General features: G+C 44.0%; 1 protein-coding gene across 4 annotated transcripts in view; it reads left to right on the top strand.

Annotated features, from left to right (window-relative positions):
* The first annotated feature begins 1,550 nt into the window (after positions 1-1,550).
* chst15 (carbohydrate (N-acetylgalactosamine 4-sulfate 6-O) sulfotransferase 15) overlaps positions 1,551-22,116 on the top strand; it is a 48,115-nt gene continuing 27,549 nt past the window's right edge. For all 4 annotated transcript variants that reach the window (XR_001856679.2, XR_001856678.2, XR_001856680.2 and 1 more), the window contains exon 1: positions 1,551-1,716. The gene's annotated coding sequence lies outside the window, so the exon portion shown is untranslated. The remainder of the gene's footprint in view (positions 1,717-22,116) is intronic.

Genomic DNA, 22,116 nt, shown 5'->3' with positions numbered 1-22,116 from the left:
GAGAGTGGTAGAGAGAGAGAGAGAGAGTGGTAGAGAGAGAGAGAGAGAGAGAGAGTGGTAGAGAGAGAGAGAGAGAGAGAGAGTGGTAGAGAGAGAGAGAGAGAGAGAGAGAGTGGTAGAGAGAGAGAGAGAGTGGTAGAGAGAGAGAGAGTGGTAGAGAGAGAGAGAGAGAGAGAGAGAGAGAGAGAGAGTGGTAGAGAGAGAGAGAGAGTGGTAGAGAGAGAGAGAGAGAGAGAGAGAGAGTGGTAGAGAGAGAGAGTGGTAGAGAGAGAGAGAGAGAGAGAGAGAGAGAGAGAGAGAGAGTGGTAGAGAGAGAGAGAGAGAGAGAGAGAGAGTGGTAGAGAGAGAGAGAGAGAGAGTGGTAGAGAGAGAGAGAGAGAGAGAGAGAGAGAGAGAGAGAGAGAGAGAGAGAGAGTGGTAGAGAGAGAGAGAGAGAGAGAGAGAGAGAGAGAGTGGTAGAGAGAGAGAGTGGTAGAGAGAGAGAGAGAGAGAGAGAGAGTGGTAGAGAGAGAGAGAGAGAGAGAGAGTGGTAGAGAGAGAGAGAGAGAGAGAGAGAGAGAGAGAGAGAGTGGTAGAGAGAGAGAGAGAGAGAGAGACAGTGGTAGAGAGAGAGAGAGAGTGGTAGAGAGAGAGAGAGAGAGAGAGTGGTAGAGAGAGAGAGAGAGAGAGAGAGAGAGAGTGGTAGAGAGAGAGAGAGAGAGAGAGAGAGAGAGAGAGAGAGTGAGAGAGAGTGGTAGAGAGAGAGAGAGAGAGAGAGAGAGAGAGAGAGAGAGGTAGAGAGAGAGAGAGAGAGAGAGAGTGGTAGAGAGAGAGAGAGAGAGAGCGAGAGAGAGTGGTAGAGAGAGAGAGAGAAAGAGAAAGAGAGAGTGGTAGAGAGAGAGAGAGAGAGTGGTAGAGAGAGAGAGAGAGAGAGAGAGAGAGAGAGTGGTAGAGAGAGAGAGAGAGAGAGAGAGAGAGAGTGGTAGAGAGAGAGAGAGAGAGTGGTAGAGAGAGAGAGAGAGAGAGAGAGAGAGAGTGGTAGAGAGAGAGAGAGAGAGAGAGAGAGAGAGAGAGTGGTAGAGAGAGAGAGAGAGAGAGAGAGTGGTAGAGAGAGAGAGAGAGTGGTAGAGAGAGAGAGAGAGAGAGAGAGAGAGAGAGTGGTAGAGAGAGAGAGAGAGAGAGAGTGGTAGAGAGAGAGAGAGAGTGGTAGAGAGAGAGAGAGAGAGAGAGAGAGAGAGAGAGTGGTAGAGAGAGAGAGAGAGAGTGGTAGAGAGAGAGAGTGAGAGAGAGAGAGAGTGGTAGAGAGAGAGAGAGAGAGAGAGAGAGAGTGGTAGAGAGAGAGAGAGAGAGTGGTAGAGAGAGAGAGTGAGAGAGAGAGAGAGTGGTAGAGAGAGAGAGAGAGAGAGAGAGAGAGAGAGAGAGAGAGAGAGAGAGAGAGAGAGTGGTAGAGAGAGAGAGAGAGAGAGAGAGAGAGAGAGAGAGTGGTAGAGAGAGAGAGAGAGAGAGAGAGAGTGGTAGAGAGAGAGAGAGAGAGAGAGAGAGAGTGGTAGAGAGAGAGAGAGAGAGAGAGAGAGAGTGGTAGAGAGAGGTTAGCGCTGTGAGCAGTAGAGGGGAGCCGCTGTCTGAAGCGGAGTCCGTTGGAAACTTTGGTACCGCGAGCGCAGCGGCACGCGCGGAGTTCGACTTACCGGTTAGCGGATGTCTGACGGAGCGAGAGGAGGAAACGCGGTTTCTGAGGTAAAGTTTAACCGCTTTATCATTTATTAGACGGAATCATTCTAACAGGGTCACTGTGATAAATGACCCCCAGCGAGCTCAGTCCGGTTAGCGCGATAACGCGGTCAGCTGGGCTGCGGCTGTTCATCCCGGGCTCGGTTTGACTTCCCGTCCTCCAGCGCGTCCCTGCGGTACAGTGGAGGCTCAGCGGTCGAATAAAAGCTCGACTGGACTCGTTATCACGCTCAAATCGCCTTCCGTTAGCCCATCAGCTATGACGCCTTCGGCCAAGTCGACAGGCATAACCAACTCTGTCTGAGCTGCCCGGTGACTTTAAAGAGAAATTTCATCCCTTCTTCATAAAGTTCCTGCCTAATTAAACGGCTGAGATGTAAACGAAGTCACTCAGAGCGGTCTGGTGAGAAACACTCCGTTCTAGAGAAACCTGCAGAGTAGAATCGTTCTGAGTGGTGGTGATAGGAACCAGACGTCTGCAGCTCTTAGTGTGTGAAAGCTAGAGGCTTCACAGAAAGATCTACAAGTATTGGGTACGAATTCGCTGCCTGGTGCCTGAAACATTGTTTTACAGCAGGCTTTGAGATGAAATTGTGGGCCTAAAGCTTTTTTTTTTAATGCACTGATGGCGGAGAGGTGTGTGCCAAGCTTTCTAAGGCAAAAATAGTCCCAGAGAAAAATTATCAACATATTTCGTGTCAGATTTATCTGTTTAAGTCTTATCAGCATCACGTTTCCAATCTCAGAAGTAGAGGTGGAGCGATACGTCAAAATGTCATATCACGATACTTAAAGACGTGTTAAAATCTTCAATATTCTGACATCTGATAAGCTACAAGAGGCAAAGTAGGCCCACACTCTTAAAGATGGTTCTTCAAGGGTTCTTTAGTGAAGAAAATGCTTCTATGTAGAACCACCATCAGTCAAAGAACCCTTTGCATGATTAAAAGGCTCTTTGCACCATGGAAGAGTTCTTCAGATTCATGGAGAATGTGCTGAAGATGCTTCTTTTGTTAAAAGGGTGCTATTTAGCACCCAAACGGGTTCTTCAGTTGTTATGATGTCAGACTTCTAGCAATAGAAGGACCCTTTTGGGTGCTATATAGCACCCTTTTCAAAACGCAGACAACCCTTTAATCGTTTGTGTGTTTATGGTCCTATCTAGAACTACTTTCTTTACTAAAGAGCCTTGAAGAGCCTCGGTTTTAAGAGCGACTTTGAAAATAGTATCAAAAATGTGGAAATGAATCATTTGTGTTGGACACTTTACATACAGTGCCACATTAAATCCAATAAATCGGGACTAATTATGCTCTCTTTCTAATCAAACACGCAGTCACAATATCCAGGATATGCTCAGAAGAGCATATTGTGACATATTGTGATGTTTTTGTTTATTATTTATGACAAGAAAGATCAATTTGGATAGTGAATAAAATGGTTGTATTTGCTTTGTGTTCCTGTCACCGGCACTGCGAAGAAATTTGAGTCTAAGTTTCGCCACAGTGGACTATTCTGCATCGTACCATGAATTTCTGGCTTTGTTTACACCGGAGCGTGTATGTTTACATGGAATTATACAGCAAGAGTGGGAATTCCCTTGTAAATTCCATAAAAAAAAAGAAGGAAAAAGGAAAACCCCCTTTCACAGAACAGGATTCACTGGAAGTGTCGGTGCAATTAGTTCTTGTCTGTAATACATTTGCTTCTGGCATAAATAAGCGTTACTTATCAATCCCACACTGGCAGGAATGCCGAACTGCCGAAGTGCAGAGTGTCCTGGCACTGGCTGTGCCGTGAGTGGGCGGGGGGGGGTGGGGGGGGGGGGGACACTACATACCTCTGATTGGAATGGTATTATTTTCACCGTTGCGTTTTATGAGCACTTTTGACCACAGTATCCGTGACACTGGGGCTGCCAGTCTTTTCAGGAAAGTTCAAGCTGCTCAGAGCAGACAGGCTGTCGTGGCCGTAGCTGCTGTGATGGGTCTGTGGGGCGGTAATGGATGAGTAAGTGCTGGCAGAGGGGGTGTGAACAGGAGACTGGCTGCCAGACACTTTTCCTTAGAAAGACATGGGTCCTGCCTGAGATCTGAGCAGCTGCGGAAAATAGAGCCTAGAGCCGAGTCAACATTCAAGCCCACACTGACAGCCAGGCTCTTCGCTTCACACGTACACGCATACATACACCTCGGCGGTCTCTCCAACTGTCACATCACACTGTGCTCAGATCAGGTTTCATTAGACTTGCTTTCGTCACAGAGAGTTCGTCGTCTTTAAAAGACTCAGACGCAAATATACGCAGACACAAAGACAGACAGCAAGACTTGGGCCCAATCCTGTTTCTTCTTTTCACCCCTACCCCTTGTTTTCGAGTGCCTCCTTGCCCCTCAGACCCTCAAATAAACAGAGCATCACTTCTTTAACAGCTACTAGCGCCGCTCTGTAGGCGACCTGGCCCGTCTGCAGGGCCAGCAGAGGAGGGGAAAGTTCAGCTCCTCACTGCTGGGCTTTAGTTACATTTAGGGATCAGACGCCTTCAAAGAGGGGGGCAATTATTTATTATCACCCCCCTAATTCTTCAGTGATGTGAAGCTGAAGTCAGAGATTCTCCAGGTTCTTGTTAGAATTTTCCCGTTCCACCTTAAATGGAGCAGCAGTTACATTCTGGAGCTTCAGGCGTCAGAACTGCTGGACTATTTAAGGTGGAACGGGAAAGTTATCTAGCAAGCTACCGAGACGTTGGCATGGTATTAGTGATTTTTAAGCTTGTTATGAAGAAAAACGACCAAAATCCACTGAAACCACATTAAACTGAGATAAAACGGTGGTGATTGTGATTTTTTAACAGAGAAAATTCTCACATTTGTGGGTTTCTTTGGTCTCTTGTTCTCCGTCTCGCCGGTTTCTCTGTTTTTCTCATATCTCTCTGTTTGGAGTCTCTGAAAAACCTCCGTTTGGAGGGTCATGTAGCCCCAACACTTCACCCCACCCCTCTATCTCAACAAGAATCAGGACGCCCACCCCTAGACGTGAACACGCAGAGCAGAGGGGTAAGGGCTCAGAGGTAGGGGCGAGGGGTGAAATGGGACGGGGCCTTAAACACACATAAAGTTCACGATGCATCATTCCCCTTTTAATTCAGCCGCGCAGCCAGTTTTCCTTTTTTCTCCTAACACTGTTTGGAGTGAGTCTCTGATAAACCTCTGATTGGAGGGCCAAACACTGCATTTCCACCATGTAAAATTCCAATAATCATTGTTTTCTCTTCATTTAATGTATTTTCAATGTATTAAAGTTCTTAAAAATCACTACCAGCATGCCGATGTCTCGCTAAGTACCTAGTTAAATTTCCCGTTCCACCTTAAATAGTCCAGCAGTACTGACACCTACTTTCCCCTCCTCTGCTGTCACTGCAGACGGGCAGGGTCGCCTACAGAGCGGCTCTAGTCGCTGATAATGAAGTGATGCTCTTTATTTGAGGGTCCGGAGGATTTCAACCACGACAACAACTCCTAGGGGCAAGGTGACACTCGAAAACAAGGCGTAGGGCTAAAAATAAGGAATGGGACTGGGCCTTAATTACCAGCATTACACACTCACCCACCGCCCAATACTGTGTTGTGTAATTTAACGTCCTCCCTTCATCCTTGCATTTGTGCTTGTGGTTTGATTGGACTGTTATGCCACCATCAGATGAGATGAAGGTGGTCAGCTTTTATCATTGCTGCTGAGAAAGATGACAAGAGCTTGTAGCTTTTGGTTGAAAGCATTGTGGCATCGCTAAAGTGTTTGGCTGCACATTTGGGGTAGATTCCTTAACAGCGAGAGACAGAAACAGATGCACATTCCTCTCCCTTTCTTCAGAATCCGTGGACTCCCTGTGCAGCTGGACTTCTTCAGAACTGTACATGCGTTACTGAGTGAAAATCCTTTTGTCTGGCCGTAATTCAGCTTATACCTCTTTATTGTTGCTGTGCACCATGAATGACGTCACGGTCACATCAGTGGTACCACAAACATCTCATCGCTGTTTTCAGTGGTTGTGTAAGGAGCTGGGGTGAGGAGGAGGGTTGAGGGCTGGGCTTTTTTTTGGGGTCGTGCTGCTGTATTGACATTTCCTCTACTTCCCCTCCGGGAGCCGGTGACGCTCTCCACAGGCAGGTAGACAGATGCCCTTTAGATTAACCTCTGTGTACAACACTGCAGGGACTGAACTCTCTGTATGTCGGGGGGTGTGTGCAGCGGTGGGTTTACTTTATTTTTACATAGCCGTTTGGCCTCTCTCGAGCGGTCAGCTATCCGTCTCCGATCTGGAAAAGAAAGCTTTGGACTAACGTCACTTTATGCGCAGCTGATGTCTTTTGTTTCCTCAGATCAAGAGAAGAAGTGATTGTATCGACAGGCAGCCCTGCGTTTGCCCGCACATAGCTGGTGGGTCAAAACTATCAGCTGTCGAAAGGCGCCTATCGCGGAAAATGCTTTTTTGAAATGAAAGTGTTTGATGTAAGACACAAAAGAAGGCCGTTCTGAGCAGTCATGACTGGGAAGATTGTCATAACAGTGAATATCTTTATACACGACCGTTCCAGCATGCAGCAGTTTATCTCCGTTCATTCGCTGCTGAAGCAGATTATTTAAATATACTACTTTCTTGCATGGTGCTTGCATGGTGCCCACGCTTGTGGTCAGTTAATAGCAGTTCTGTTTAAGGTACATGCCATGTATTGTGTCCTCCAATTCACTAGATGGTAGAGTCATAAGGCACATTGCTCCAGTGTAACAAAACATGTTCTCCTTAATTCTCTTGTACTGATCTGATGTTTCCACGCTTCAGAAACCATGTCAACATACGTGGACGTCATTCAACAACGTCTGTAAATTGAACAATATACACTACAGAATGGGTCGCTCTCAGGAGCTCAGTGAGTTCCAGCGTGGTGCCGTGATCGGACGCCACCTGGGCAGCAAGTCCAGTCGTGAAATTTCCTCACTACTAAATATTCCACAGTCCACTGTCAGTGGGATTATAACAAAGTGGAAGCGATTGGGAACGACAGCAACTCAGCCACGAAGTGGTCGGCCAGGTAAAATGACAGAGCGGTCAGCGGATGCTGAGGGGCACAGTGCACAGAGGTCACCGACTTTCTGTAGAGCCAATCACTACAGACCTCCAACCTTCAGATCAGCTGAAGAACAGGGTAGAGAGCTTCATGGAATGGGTTTCCATGGCCGAGCAGCTGCATCCAAGCCTTACATCACCAAGCGCAATGCAAAGCGTGGAATGCAGTGGTGTAAAGCGCCGCCACTGGACTCTAGAGCAGTGGAGACGTGTTCTCTGGAGTGACCAATCACGCTTCTCCGTCTGGCAATCCGATGGATGAGTCTGGGTTTGGGGGTTGCCAGGAGACGGTACTTGTCTGACTGCATTGTGCTGAGTGTAAAGTTTGGTGGAGGGGGGATTATGGTGTGGGGCTGTTTTTCAGGAGTTGGGCTCGGCCCCTTAGTTCCAGTGAAAGAAACTCTTAAAGCTTCAGCACCAAGAGATTTTGGACAATTTCACGCTCCCAACTTTGTGGGAACAGTTTGGGGACGGCCCCTTCCTGTTCCAACATGACTGAGCACCAGTGCACAAAGCAGGTCCATAAAGACATGGATGAGCCAGTTTGGTGTGGAAGAACTTGACTGGCCTGCACAGAGTCCTGACCTCAACCCCATAGAACACCTTTGGGATGAATCAGAGTGGAGACTGTGAGCCAGGCCTTCTCGTCCAACATCAGCGTCTGACCTCACAAATGCGCTTCTGGAAGAACGGTCAGAAATTCCCATAAACACACTCCTAACCCTTGTGGAAAGCCTTCCCAGAAGAGTTGAAGCTGTTATAGCTGCAAAGGGTGGGCCGACATCATATTAAACCCTATGGATTAAGAATTGGACGTCACTCAAGTTCATATGCGTGTTAAGCTGGACGAGCGTATCTTTTTGGAAATATAGTGTATGAGGACAGTTCAATAACTTTTTAGTAAAAGTGATTATGTAAAATGAAAATTCATAGAATTTTTAATGCAGATCTGAGTCATGAAGATGAAAAAAATCTGAAAATAATTTCTATTCATTTATGCATGAAAGGGTTAACTTTTGATGCCTTCATGTGTTTCTGCTGTTCCAAGACTGGACTTGCACAAACGTCTTGTGACCTGTGCTGGGGTTTCAGTATGTGTAAGACATACTGATTCAATTGTAACCCTGAGAAATAAGTGATGAGTGTGGGTGGGTTGGCTATCGTGACGGCAGAGCGAGAAATACTTTGTTGGGTTGAAAAAAGTGAAGGAAAGAAACTCGAGTGGATGATAAATGGTCTGTCTTTCTAAAGCCTTTCAGAGTCAGCTGGTGGACATGGTTCTTGACTGTTTTGGATTTACGAGTGAGAAAGGTCCCTCTGTCTGTGTAATTGGAAGAGAGTTCTGCCTGCTGGCATGAAAAGAAAACCAGTTCCTCTTGACATGTGGGGCAAAAGCACTCAAAATCACAGTTCTCTTGTCAACCAAGCTCTGTCAAATCAAGATCCCTGTCAAATCCCCTGTGTGGAAAACAAAGTGCCGTTTCAGGAGTTACTTTAAGACAGTATAACGTGAGGAGGTGTGGCTTTAATCATGAGTAGGGCTTGATATTGCTAACTAGCTCATGATAGTAGTAGAATATTTGATACGCAATGCAGCTTCTCTGTAATGTTATACCTATTTAAGAACATTGGGCCTCAATCTCCAGTGTTGTAAGTTTTTTCCATAAATTTGTTCTTGAGAAAGGTCCTAAGAAAACGTCTACATCAGATTCATGACATGTTCTTAAACCACTAAATTCTTTGTGCATGAGTAGATTCTCATGTAGAGACTGTTGGTGAATGGCAGAATCTTCGTGAAATCTGCATAACTGGGTCTAAGAAGAAATTTCTCGATTGATAAATGAGACCCAGCGGACTCTGTTTTCCGCCAGAGGGCAGTTTAGAGCCTCTGTTTGGTTCTATTCTGTTTATTCCTCTGAAGGCAGCACAGAAAGACTACTGCAGGTGTCTCAACAGCAAACCAGGCAAGACGTGTCGCACAAGCTGTAGTTAAATTTAGACTTTACTTAAACTTTTACCATAGTTTAGCAGTTTTATAACATTCGGTATCAGGCAGCTCTTCACAAACAAGCTGTTTTTGAGCTGAAAGATACAAGATTGAATAATATGTGATATGACTAAACTGATCAAAACTGATCCCAAAAAGTTGGGACAAATTTTGCAAAATGTAAATAAAAACAAAATGCAATGATGTGCAAATCATTTAAACCCTATATTTCATTTTAAATAGTACAAAGACGACATATTAAATATTGAAAGTGACAAATTTTAGCATTTTTTGAAAAAATTACATGCACATTTTGAATTTGATGCCAAAAACATGTTCCAAAAATGCTGGGAAGAGGGCAACAAAAGGCTGGTAAAGTTGTGTAATGCCAAAAACACCTGGTAGTTGATTGGCAACGGGTCAGTAACATGATTAGGTACCAAAAAAAGCATCTCAGAGAGGCGGAGTCTTTCAGAAGTAAAGATGAGGAGGGTTCACCACACTGTGATAGACGGCACCATCAAATAGAGCAACAATTCAAGTAGAACAGCAAAGAGCTTCTGCTTTTCATCGTCTACGGTACAGAATATTATTAAAAGACTCAGAGAATCTGGAGAAACTCTGTCTGTGAGGGACGAGGCTGAACACCAGTATCTGCTGGCCGTGATCTTTGGGCCCTCAGGCAGCGCTGCATTAAAAACAGACATGGTTCTGTAGTGAAATCACTGAATGGGCTCAGAAACACTTCTGAAAACCACTGCCTGTGAACACAGTTCATCACTGCCTCCACAAACGCTGTTAAACTCTAAAACACAAAGAAGAACCCAAATATAAACAGGATCCAGAAACGCTGCCACCTTCTCTGGGCCTGAGCTCATTTAAAATGGACTGAGGGGAAGTGGAAAAGTGTCCGGCGGTCCGACGAATCAACATTTGAAATTTTTTTGGAAATCATGGACACTGTGTCCTCCAGGCTAAAGACCACTCAGCTTGTTATCAGTGCTCAGGTCAAAAGCCAGTATTCATGATGGTTCAGGGGGGCATTAGTGCTCATAGCCGAGTGACGTGCAACATTATCCTAATGTTGTGTTCAACATGAAGGAGTATTTAGCCTTAAGAGTCCTTCTAATATTTTCAGATAATGCCTTTCTAATCCAATTTGACTGAAATGCCCACCACTAATCACAAGTGTCACAAATTAATATTTCACATTCCATTAAGATATCTCAACTAGATCAGGATGCTAACGCTGAGCAACAAGCAAAATGCCTGTAAACTGTAGAAAGTAGCCCTGTGGCCCTTTTCAGCTACTGCTGGCATTAAGGAGGTAGTTCATCCTTATGGACTGAGCTGTAGCCCTGGCTATGAATATGCGAATAAATAAATTAAATAAATTTGTAATGTAAGCACTGTGCCAGTGCACAGTTATGAAAAATGGAGAGTTGGAGTGTGAGGGAGTTCTCAAGAAACAGAAAAGCTGCTCTTTAAGGCGTCCAAAACATTTCTCATAACCTTCAGATAGAGAGAGAGGGAAAAGGAAGTCTCAGACAACTGACCAGTGAGTCCTCTGGGGTGATCCTTCCTGCAGCTGCTGATATATGATAATCTTGAGTCTGGTCAGCTCGCTGGAGCTTCTACAAGGGCTGTTCAGACCCGTCTACTCCAGAATGAGAAGCCAGAGATCAGTGTTCAGTTAGCGCTCATCTGCTGAGCTACGACAGAAACTCCACTATTATTCACTCTGTAGATTACTTATTAATTTTTTGTTTTTTTTGGGTTTTTGCCTCTGGATTTGATCACCATTTTCGGAAATGTGATACACTTAAGCAAAAGAACATTAGAGGGAGTGTGTTATTGGTGATAACTCCCTCCTCGAGTGCTCTACTGCTTTAATACAGCAGTTAAATAAATACAGTAAGAAATGAATAAACTGGCCGTGAACGCGGCGTTTAATATGTTTTAATGTTCAGTTCCTTCCTCCTAATTAGAGCTCCTTAACGAGCAGCTTGGTGCTACGTCAGAGTAACGTGCTCCGCCCACTCGCCGCTCAGCCGGCAGTTCGTTCTCCAGCTCCTTACACTAAATTCCCAAACTGTCGTCTCCACTGAGCAGCTTTTCAGTCGGCAGCTGTGACAGAAGAACAGCTGAACAACCTGGAATCAGCCAGAAATGAACCCAACACCATTCGCCAGACGTGTCTGATCTTCAGAGTCGGACCAAATCAGACTGAGCCGTAAAACTGAGCCAATATCAGGTTCAGCTCAGTTTGGTCAGTTTGTCCAGATCAGTATTAATGTTGTTTTGTTCCAGCTGGTCTGTAAAGCTTCTTACAGCCCGTTTAGTTTGGCGAATGGTGTTGGGTTCATTTCTGGCTGATTCCAGGTTGTTCAGCTGTTCTTCTGTCACAGCTGCCGACTGAAAAGCTGCTCAGTGGTGACGACAGTTTGGGAATTTAGTGTCGTCTCTCGGCTGTCGGTCAGATGTGGTCTTAACAGTGTCCATTTTCTGTTTGTGGCAAAGTGAGAAGTAAAAACGTTCAAATGGCTCCAGCGTCTCCTACAGCTGTCAAGAGTCGTTGCTTGGCAACAGCAAGAACCCATAACAGCACAGTTAGAACGCGTCTCAACCAATCAGCTTAAGTTGCCAGAACTGACTGTTGTATAATTAGTTATAATTTAATTTTTGATGTTATGAAACTTTTTTTTTAGGTAATTTTAGAATCATCTGCATATCTGCACATCTTTCTGGACATGCAAAACCAATGGAACGTATGTATGAGTGTGTTTGCATGAGAAAGAGTGAGGAACAATGGGACAGTGACCCCATTGTACTGACAGAGATTCATCATAAGGATGGACCTCAACTGCACAAGCACCGTGTTTATGGCAAGATGTTCTTCATACTATATGTTCAAACTGCTCATTAGGGCTACATTGCGTCTCCCTCGGGACAAAAATTCTCGGCATCCCTTCTTTGCTAAGGCTAACTTGGTTGGGCTGTTTTCCAGACATGGGGATCTCGTCGATTCTGAAAGCCTCAAGCAGCATTTGCCAAAAAAAGACATTTCAGGATTAGCTTTGACTTTGCTAAAAGAGCATAGTTAATGCAGGCCTACACGTCGTGTGTTCAGATAGGGGTGGGCGGCTGTTAGTGGAGCGCCTCGCCACTGCAGCACTAAAACTGGGTCTGTTGGTTAATTCTCAAAAGAATTCGTAAAGAGTTTAAGAGTGCCACGCGACCAAGGAGTGGTCACACTGCCTGTCAAGTTCGTGGATGGCTTGGCTTTTCAAATTGTTTCTGAAGGGTCTGTTTCCTTCAGTGGTCCTGTATTTTATTATTTATTCCTCTTATGACATTTGTGAGGTGGCTTATGTACCACTCATAATTCATTTTAGCATGTTACACTTTCCAGCCTCACTTTATGCCTTAGGCTTAAACATCCTGACCACCTCCTTGTTTCTACGCTCACTGTCCACTTGATCAGCTCCACTTACTGTATAGCTGCACTCTGTAGTTCTACAGTTACAGACTGTAGTCCATCTGTTTCTCTGATGTTCTTCTACTTCTACTTTAAAACGTCACTGATTGACAGCTGGCCTCATCCCCCAGAATGTGTTCGAGCTGTAAAAAGGGCGCGGTCACTTCTTTGGTTCCAAAATTTGGTTCCCAAGTGGACGTGGTGGAGTCATATGGATAGTCATGTGAGTTTCTAAAGGGACAGTGCATGAGCACACGGAGTGGGGAAAGGATTAACAGAATAAATAAAATATCTAAATAACCGACATGGGCAAGATTAGAGGTTAGAGGTTCTACATGTCGGTTTCAATGAACTGCCCAGCCCTACTGAAGAACATGTGCCAACACAAACGAAAGTGTAGAGGTCAGGCCAACAACAATAACACGGAGAAAAGGCAAAGTGTTCCCAAACTTTTCATGCGCAGTGCAGCAGCATTTGAGTTCATATAGGGTTGCCTCACCCATCATCCCCCAAAACCTCACATCTGCCCTAGACTAAGCCTCACATGACTGTTTAGAATAGAAACTTGGCTTGTTGACCTTATTGCCCTCTCTCACCCTACCCCTACCCTTCACTCCTGGACTTCTGAGCTATGATGCTTTATGGCCTCCGCGATGACGCATGGAACATTAGCCAAGCAACATGGACAATATGGTATACGTTACCATTATTGCATCTGGCCTGAAAGAACGATTAACAAACAGTGTGTTGATATATTGTGCTTTTGTACTCGTTTTTAAAGAGAAGCCAGTGAGGGTGGTTTGTATCTTAGGCTCATGAGTTAAACGACTTGCTTAAACACATATAGGCTACAACACAAACACATATTGTTTCTCTCCAAACACTGTCAACAGCCAACTGTTTATTTATAGTGCTCTGATCTGTTTTTATTTAGAAATCGTCATTTTTCATCCAAGACAGTGCTTTGTGTGCACTCTCAAAGCCTAAGGGGGACAGACTGTTGTTTTTTTGTTGTGCTCTTCTGTTTTCTTGCTGTTTAAATGCATCTTAGTGGGAAGCTGCCGCTTAGCTGTGGGATAGCAGAAACCTTCCGTGTCAAGGAATAAACAGGCTGAAATCAAGAGCTGCACATACAACCCCAAATCATTTAAACCCGGTATTTCATTGAAAGTAGTACAAAGACAACAAAACTGTTTATTGAAAAATGCACTCACTGGACGCTGGACCCCCTTTTGCCTTCAGAACTGCTTTAATTATTCGTGCCACGCTTTTAACAAGGTGCTGGAAACGTTCCTCAGAGATTCTGGTTGGTTATTTGAGTTCCTGCTGTCTTTCTATCATCTGGAACCAGTCTGCCCATTCTCCTCTGACCTCTCACATCAACAAGGCGTTTTCGTCCACACAACTGACCGCTCACTGGATATTTCCTCTTTTTCGGACCGTTCTCTGTAAACCCTAGAGATGGATGAGCGTGAAAATCCCAGCAGATCAGCAGTTTCTGAAATACTCAGACCAGCCCGTCTGGCACCAACAACCACGCCACGTTCAAAGACCCTTAAATCCCCTTTCTTCCCCGTTCTGATGCTCGGTCTGCACTTCAGCAAGTCGTCTTGACCACCTCTACACGCCTAAATGCAGTGAGCTGCGGCCGTGTGATTGGCTGATTAGCCATTTGTGTTAACAAGCAACTGTACCTAATAAAGTGGCCGGTGAGTGTATATGCCCGTTTTGAATTTGATGCCAGCTACACATTCCAAAAAGTTGGGACAGGAGCAACAAAAGGATGATGAAGTTGTGAAATGCAGAAAAAACACTTGGGGTTGATTGGCAACAGGTCAGTAACATGATTGAGTATAAAAGAGCATCCCAGACAGGCCGAGTCTTTCAGAAATAAAGATGGGGAGGGGTGAAAGTTTGCATGATCAAGTAGTGCGATAATTCAAGAATAAAGTTTCTCAGTGTAAAACATCTACGGTATACAATATCATTAAAAGATTCAGCGAATCTGGAGAAATCTGTTTGTAAGGGACAAGGCCAAAGACCAGCATTTGCTGGCTGTGAATAAACCATATATTTAAACAGGATCCAGAAACGCTACCACCTTCTCGGGGCCTGAGCTCAATTAATATGGACATTTAAAATTATCGCCCGGCACTAATTCTTCAGTGATATGGAGCTGAAGTCAGATATTCTCCAGCTTCTTGTTCCGCCTTAAATAGTGCAGCAGTTATATTCTGGTGCTTCAAGCATCAGAACTGCTGGTCTATTTAAGGTGGACTGGGAAAGTTAGCTAGCTAGCTACCAAGACATGTTATTTGTGATTTTTTTATGCATGTTATGAAGAAAAACAACCCTAATACACTGAAAAACGGTGGTTATCGTGATTTTTTAACAGAGAAAATTCTCACATTTGTGGGTTTCTTTGGTCTCTTGTTCTCCGTCTCTCCGGTTTCTCTGTTTTTCTCATATCTCTCTGTTTGGAGTCTCTGAAAAACCTCAGTTTGGAGGGTCATGTAGCCCCAACACTTCACCCCACCCCTCTATCTCGACAAGAATAGACGAGGGCTAAGGGCGCAGTGGTAGGGGCGAGGGGTGAAATGGGACTGGGCGTAAGTGACCACAGACACCACGGCCTGAGACAAAATAGCCTTAGACTGTAAAGTTTATGTGACGTTCACACTTCCATTAGTTTTTTACTAGATTAACAGTTTCATTACCAAATTAAAGATGACGGTAAACTGCAACCGCAACTTTTACTGAAATACTGAAATAATATAATATTATTATTCTATATACTCTTTTATATAATATATATATATATATATATATATATATGACACATGGATCAGAGGATTACAGAACTTTACCAACGTGAACACTTCCAGCGATTATGATAATATTATACTTTTAGGCAACCAGGCACAGAGCAAGATGTTTGTTTATTCGGATGAAGGCCAGAGGCACTGTAGTAAGCTGCTGAGAGAGACTGAGGTTCACAGAAGCTGAGCTGCTCCTACTGACACATCTGTTTGGCAGATGGGTTTTTCTGAATGAAGTAGTGTAACTGAAACTCACTAGTCTGTAGTTGTCTGTCAGATGTTGTTGATGTGAAGAGACTGATCTTTCAATGGGCTTTTTTTCTCAGCCATGGTATTATCATACTACTGAATTAGTCATATCAGCCTTTTGATAGCAAACAAAATGTATTTAGACATTCATGCATATTTCTGAAATCTACAACTGCAACCCCATTTCCAAAGAAGTTGTGGAGCTGTGCAAAATTTAAATGAAAGCCAAATGCAATGCTGTGCAAATCATTTACACCCTACATGTATTTACTACAAAGACAATGTATCAAATGTTGAAATGTTGAGTTTGACGGCAACAACACGTTCCAAAAAAGTTGGGACAGGGGAACAAAAGACTGGTAAAGTTGTGTAATGCTAATAAAAACACCTGGTGGTTGATTGGCCACGGGTCAGTAACATGATTGGGTATAAGAGCATCTCAGAGAGGCGGAGTCTTTCAGAAGTGAAGATGAGGAGGGTTCACCGCTCTGTGAAAGACTGGACCATCAAATAGAGCAACAACTCAAGAAGAACGTTTCTCAACATAAAACAGCAAAGAGCTTCTGCTTTTCATCGTCTACGGTGCAGAACATCATTAAAGACTCAGAGAATCTGGAGAAATCTCTGTCTGTGAGGGACGAGGCTGAACACCAGGATCTGCTGGCCGTGATCTTTGGGCCCTCAGGCAGCACTGCATTAAAAACAGACCTGATTCTGTAGTGGAAATCACTGCATGGGCTCAGAAACACTTCTGAAAACCACTGCCTGTGAACACAGTTTATCACTGCATCCACAAACGCTGTTAAACTCTAAAACACAAAGAAGAACCCAAATACAAACAGGATCCAGAAACGCTGCCACCTTCTCTGGGCCGGAGCTCATTTAAAATGGACTGAGGGGAGGTGGAAAAGTGTCCTGTGGTCCGAAAAATAAACATTTGAAATTCTTTATTGGAAATCACAGACACTGTGTCCTCCGGGCTGAAGACCACTCCGCTTTCTGCCAGTGCAGAATTAAGAAACTGGTTTCTTAGCAGCATAATCCTGTAACCAACACCAAATTCTGAGTGTGTGTAAGCATACCTGGCCAATAAAGCTCGATTCTGATGAACACTGAAAAGTTCAGCTTTATAATGTAACAAAATAAAAGTCTAACAAAATGAAATGTGGCGTCGTGTGAGAGAGAAAAAAAGAACATATGATCTCAGCTTTTCAAATGAACTAACATGCTAGCCTAATATGTTAGCCCTGAGCTAACTAATGCACTAGCAGTTGTCTTGACACTAAAGTGCACACACACAAAAAATGAAGTGTAATTCAGTGATATATTCATGATGTCGCCTGAATTTGTGTCTCCAACACCCCCCACCCCCCCGCAAATATATTGTAAATATTCAGCACATCGCTGGCCACATAACTCCTTACAAGTGTAGTGTTAATACTGACATTAAGTAAGTCGTAAGTATTAAGTCGTTTTATCATAAATAACATTTATATTTGATCTTTCTCTGTGTTTCAGTGTCAGAACATAACAAAAATGGGGCAAAACCATAAACACTTTTGCTAACATCAGGAAAAATTATGACATTTAGAGGTTAATCTCTTATTCTCCAGGTAATATTTTGGTTTGTCCATCTGAATTTTGGTGACCAAATCGTAAGGCAAATTATTCAGTAACTGCATGAAATAAATGTAAATTTTTATTTTATTTATTTATTTATTGTAAAAGCCCCTCAAATGAACAGAACGTGTGTTTTATGATCTCCACACATCACTACACGCTTACGATTCACTGCTGAAGGCCAAAAATGTCCACCGCTCTTTGTGTTGTTCTCTAAAAGTGATGTTTCCAGAGCAGATCACTGAAGAGACGCCGTCTGTTTATAGTTTAGAGCCCAGATTTGGGGAAAAACGGGTCGACTTTCAGTAGAAAAACAAAGTTCAGCTTCTTTTATTATAAGGGTTTAAAATGACATCACCGTCTATTAGACTGGAGAGAAGAGCTACAGCCTCACACGACGCCCAGCTTCTGAATGGAGCTGATGGAACATGAACGTTATGAAGAACATGACCACCGGTGGTTCCAAGGAGTTTAAGAGGCTACATTCTGGCAGGCTTACTGACAATGTGACTGAAAAAAATGCAGTGTAGCTGGTGTAATTAGGAAAGATGACCGTTTAAATGCCCTTTTCTAATGCTAGCCGATGGTCGCATAAGCGCACGATCACATCATCTGAAGAGCTGTTAGATTGGATAAGGCCCTTAATTTCATCATCGTTAAAAAAATCCAATACTTTCCGTCTCCCTGCTGAGGCACTTTTCCCGTGTTAATGTAGTCTGAGGGTGCACGGAGAGCAGGCGTGATTACCGAGTCACCGAGTGTGACTGCTCTTAATTGAAATGTCACTCTGGAGGCTTTCTGTGCTGCTAGTGTCAGTCCACATCGCCTCATCCTTTCCCCTCCTGTCACTGGGGATATGACCAATTAAAATGACTGGCCTCAATCTGCCTGGCCTGCCTCAGACTAAGTTGTACATGCGTAAAAGTTAAACTTCCAAGCTTTAAATGTGCATTTCGTAATGTTATTGTGTTATATCTTATAAACTGGATGCCAAATTTGCCTTGGTCTATATAAAATAAAATAAAAAAAAATCCAAATGCAAATCGGGTCATTTTCAAACATAGCCCCCCAGTTTTAGGGGCTCAAAAGTAGTTGTGATGCCATAACCATGACGATTATTACTTACGGCTGATTATGAAAGGGGAACTTTGTCGATTTTGCCAAACGACTTAATCAATCAATGGTTGAACAAGTGAACCAAGTCATTCAGAGTGGTTTGGCGTGAAATGCGCCTTTCTAGAGAAATTTACAGTCAGAACTGTTCACCAGTACTAGGAACCAGCAGTCCGACGGCTTGGCTCTAAAAGCTACAGCCCATTAAGTTATTACACAAAATGGTTATGAATGCATGGCTTAATACCTGAGACATTGTTTTGTGATAGTGTGGTTATAAAGTTTTGGCCCAAAATGTGTTTTTAATGTGCACCGATGAGGCATAACATTATTACCGTCCTTGTTTCTGCGCTCACTGTCCATCTTATCAGCTCCACTGACTGTATAGCTGCACTCTGTAGTTCTACAGTTACAGACTGTAGTCCATCTGTTTCTCTGATACTCTGTTACCCTGTTCTTCAGTGGTCAGGACCCCCATGGACCCTCACAGAGCAGGTGCTGTTTGGGTGGTGGGTCATTCTCAGCACTGCAGTAACACTGATGTGTTGGTGGTGTGTTAGTGTGTGTTGTGCTGGTCTGAGTGGATCAGACACAGCAGTGCTGCTGGAGTTTTTAAACACTATGTCCACTCACTGTCCACTCTATTAGACACTCCTACCTGATCAGTCCTCCTTGTAGATGTAAAGTCAGAGACGACAGCTCATCTGCTGCTGCACAGTTTGTGTTGGTCATCCTCTAGTCCTTCATCAGTGGTCACAGGACACTGCTGGCTGGATATTTTTGGTTGGTGGACTGTTCTCAGGCTGTGTCTGATCTGTTGTCCATCTGTTGGACAGTGAGCATGAGATGCCTGATCAGTGTAAACTGTTATTCCAGGACTGAGATCATTGTACAGGAGCTGCCATGCTTTTGTTATTACTAGGCTTCAACACACAATTCAGAGTCCACCTGAATTTACCCAAGTTTCTTAACTTGATTCCAGTTTCTGCTGGACTGAAACTGCTGGTGGGTAAATTTGCCTCTCCTGGAGGAAGTCCAGTATTATATGTAGTTAAAAAGCAGCTCCTGGTTTGACCAATCAGTGCTCAGTAAATTGAGCTCATGATGTAATTGATGATATTAACGAGTCTCTGTGGCGGCTGTGAAGGTGTCCAGGAAAAATATGGACCCGAGAAATTCTTGTTACTGTTTATTGTTTTTCTGTTTATTTGAATTATGAATACGACTTTATTCTAATGTATATTGTGATAAACTCCCTGCTGAGGTCGACTGTTTAAACATTAACTTAGATGCCTAAAACTTTCACACAGTGCTGCATATTTGTTTTAAAACACAGTAACAAACACTGCCTGTATCAGTGTCCAGAAACATTCTTGTCCTTCTTCATTCTTCTGCCAGATTTCTGTTCACTAACTCATCCTCCAGGTTTCGAGATATCAACACTATTCCAACTCCAGAATGTCTGGTTTGATCAGGAATGGCAGGCGTATATACAGCTTCTTGATTTGGCGTATGCTTTTCCTACGATCATGTTTAAATGACGATATCTTTTAGGAATGATTGGGATGCAAAAGTTTGTGCATTCCACTTTTGTCATGTTGACACAAGTCTATTAGCAGCACCCTATTAACCATGTTGCACAGAAACCACCTTGCAACCACGTGGGATACCATAGCAACCACTGAGCAACATGCTAGAATACAAATCAGATAATAAAAAAACATGTCTTAAGATGTCAAGTGGTGGTAAACTAAAGTCATTTCTTCATTTTAGTGCATTTTTCAGGGCGTAGGAGTGCTCAGTGCTCCTTTAAGAGTGTTGTAACATTTTCAAAAGGCATGCTTAGATCCTGAAAGGGTTCCAGAGGCTTTACTTTACCTCCAAAACAACCAGCATGCTGATACATACTCTGGCATTATGTCAATATTTATTATTAACCATGCTCTGAGCTGGCTCTGGTTGGGACATTCTGGCCTGTGGTCAGTATTTCCACACAGCACATTCCAGTTGGGCCTGCAGAGATAAACACTTACAAAAAGCTAATTGGGACAATTGTTTCTGGTTTCTGGTGTTTCTGGTGGCCTGGCCGAGTGTGTCCAGTGTAATGTTTGTGTCAGGGCTTGACAATAGACTTTTTAAGAATTGGTTGTCACCATTGAATTAAGTAAAGATAGAAATGTATTGTTAATTATTTCAATTAGTTTCCATTATTCAAGCTTCAATTGTTTCAGTTATTCAGCACTGCTGAGTCTGATCCACTCGCGCCAGTGCAACACACACTAACATACCACCACCGTGGCAGTGTTACTGCAGTGCTGAGAATGACCTGCTCTGTGAGGGTCCATGGGGGTCCTGACCACTGAAGAACAGGGTAGCAGAGTATCAGAGAAACAGATGGACTACAGTCTGTAACTGTAGAACTACAGAGTGCAGCTATACAGTAAGTGGAGCTGATAAGATGGACAGTGAGTGGTCATAATCTTATGCCTGATTGGTGTATTTTCCTGTGTACTTGAGTGAAAGGTGGTCTCTGACTTTTCCACAGTTCTGTATGTCTTAATTATGTTCTGTATGTCTTAATTGCCAAATATGGTAACACACACTTTTCATACACTTTTCCTAGAGTACGTACACAATATAACACTTTCTCCTTCTTACACACACACACGAGATATTTGCCCAGCTCAGTCTATTTATAAAGTCCCTATGGAGTGTGTGGTTTGTCTGGGCTGCTCCGGTGTTAGTTGTGACCCGTGCTCCGGATCGTTGGCATTCCCCTCCAGCCTTCCTCATTCCTCCAGCCTCTGATCCTCTGCTCATGGCACGGCCTGCCTCAGACACATCAGTCTCTGTGTGCAGCCATGGGCACGAGCCAAGTGCAGGGCAGGGAGCCAGCTGCCTGACCCCATCTTTAGACGGGACGCAGTGTGAAAACAGTGGCAGTGTAGTGAGTGAATGTATATTGGCACTTATTCACTGCACTGCATGGCGTATTGTATGCAGGGGTGGGACTTCACCGGGTTTAATAATGAAATGCGGTTGAACCCAAAGATAATCAATGGCTTCTGATAATTGATTATGATTCTCATGTTTTAGGGGTGGGAATCATTAAGGCCCAATCCCATTTCATCCCTTGTCCCTAACACTTAGCCCTACCCCTCCGTTTCATGTCTAGGGGTAGGGTTGTCCTGATTGTTGTTGAGGTGGAGGGGTAGGGTTGTCCTGATTGTTGTTGAGGTGGAGGGGTAGGGTTGTCCCGATTGTTGTTGAGGTGGAGGGGTACGGTTGTCCCGATTGTTGTTGAGGTGGAGGGGTAGGGTTGTCCCGATTGTTGTTGAGATGGAGGGGTAGGGTTGTCCCGATTGTTGTTGAGGTGGAGGAGTACGGTTGTCCCGATTGTTGTTGAGATGGAGGGGTAGGGTTGTCCTGATTGTTGTTGAGATGGAGGGGTAGGGTTGTCCTGATTGTTGTTGAGATGGAGGGGTAGGGTTGTCCCGATTGTTGTTGAGGTGGAGGAGTACGGTTGTCCCGATTGTTGTTGAGATGGAGGGGTAGGGTTGTCCTGATTGTTGTTGAGATGGAGGGGTAGGGTTGTCCCGATTGTTGTTGGTGCAGCAGTTCTGTTCTGGTACCTGAGGTTGCTGCACCATTTAAGGTGGAACGGGAAAATTCAATCATGAAGCTGGTGATTAGAAAGCTAAGTTCAGCTTCATATCACTGAAGAATTCTTGGTGATGATATTAAATAACTGCCCCCCTCTTTGAAAGCGTATGATCCCTAAATGTAACTAAAGCCCAGCAGTGAGGAGCTGAACTTTCCCCTCTTCTGCTGTCACTGCAGACGGGCAGGGTCGCCTACAGAGCGGCGCTAGTAGCCGTTAATGAAGTGATGAAATGGCTCGTTTGATTGATTGATGCGTAAAACTGAAGTTGTGAATGAATCACGAGCGCCGATGCTTTTCAGTCTCCTTCAGATAAAAGGCAAATGCCAGTGTCATATATCATTATTGCTCTAGTCT

This window comes from Pygocentrus nattereri, chromosome 10, assembly GCF_015220715.1.
Source record: "Pygocentrus nattereri isolate fPygNat1 chromosome 10, fPygNat1.pri, whole genome shotgun sequence".
NCBI lineage: Eukaryota > Metazoa > Chordata > Actinopteri > Characiformes > Serrasalmidae > Pygocentrus > Pygocentrus nattereri.
Note: the sequence above shows the minus strand (reverse complement) of the source record. Positions and strands in the feature narration are given on the sequence as shown.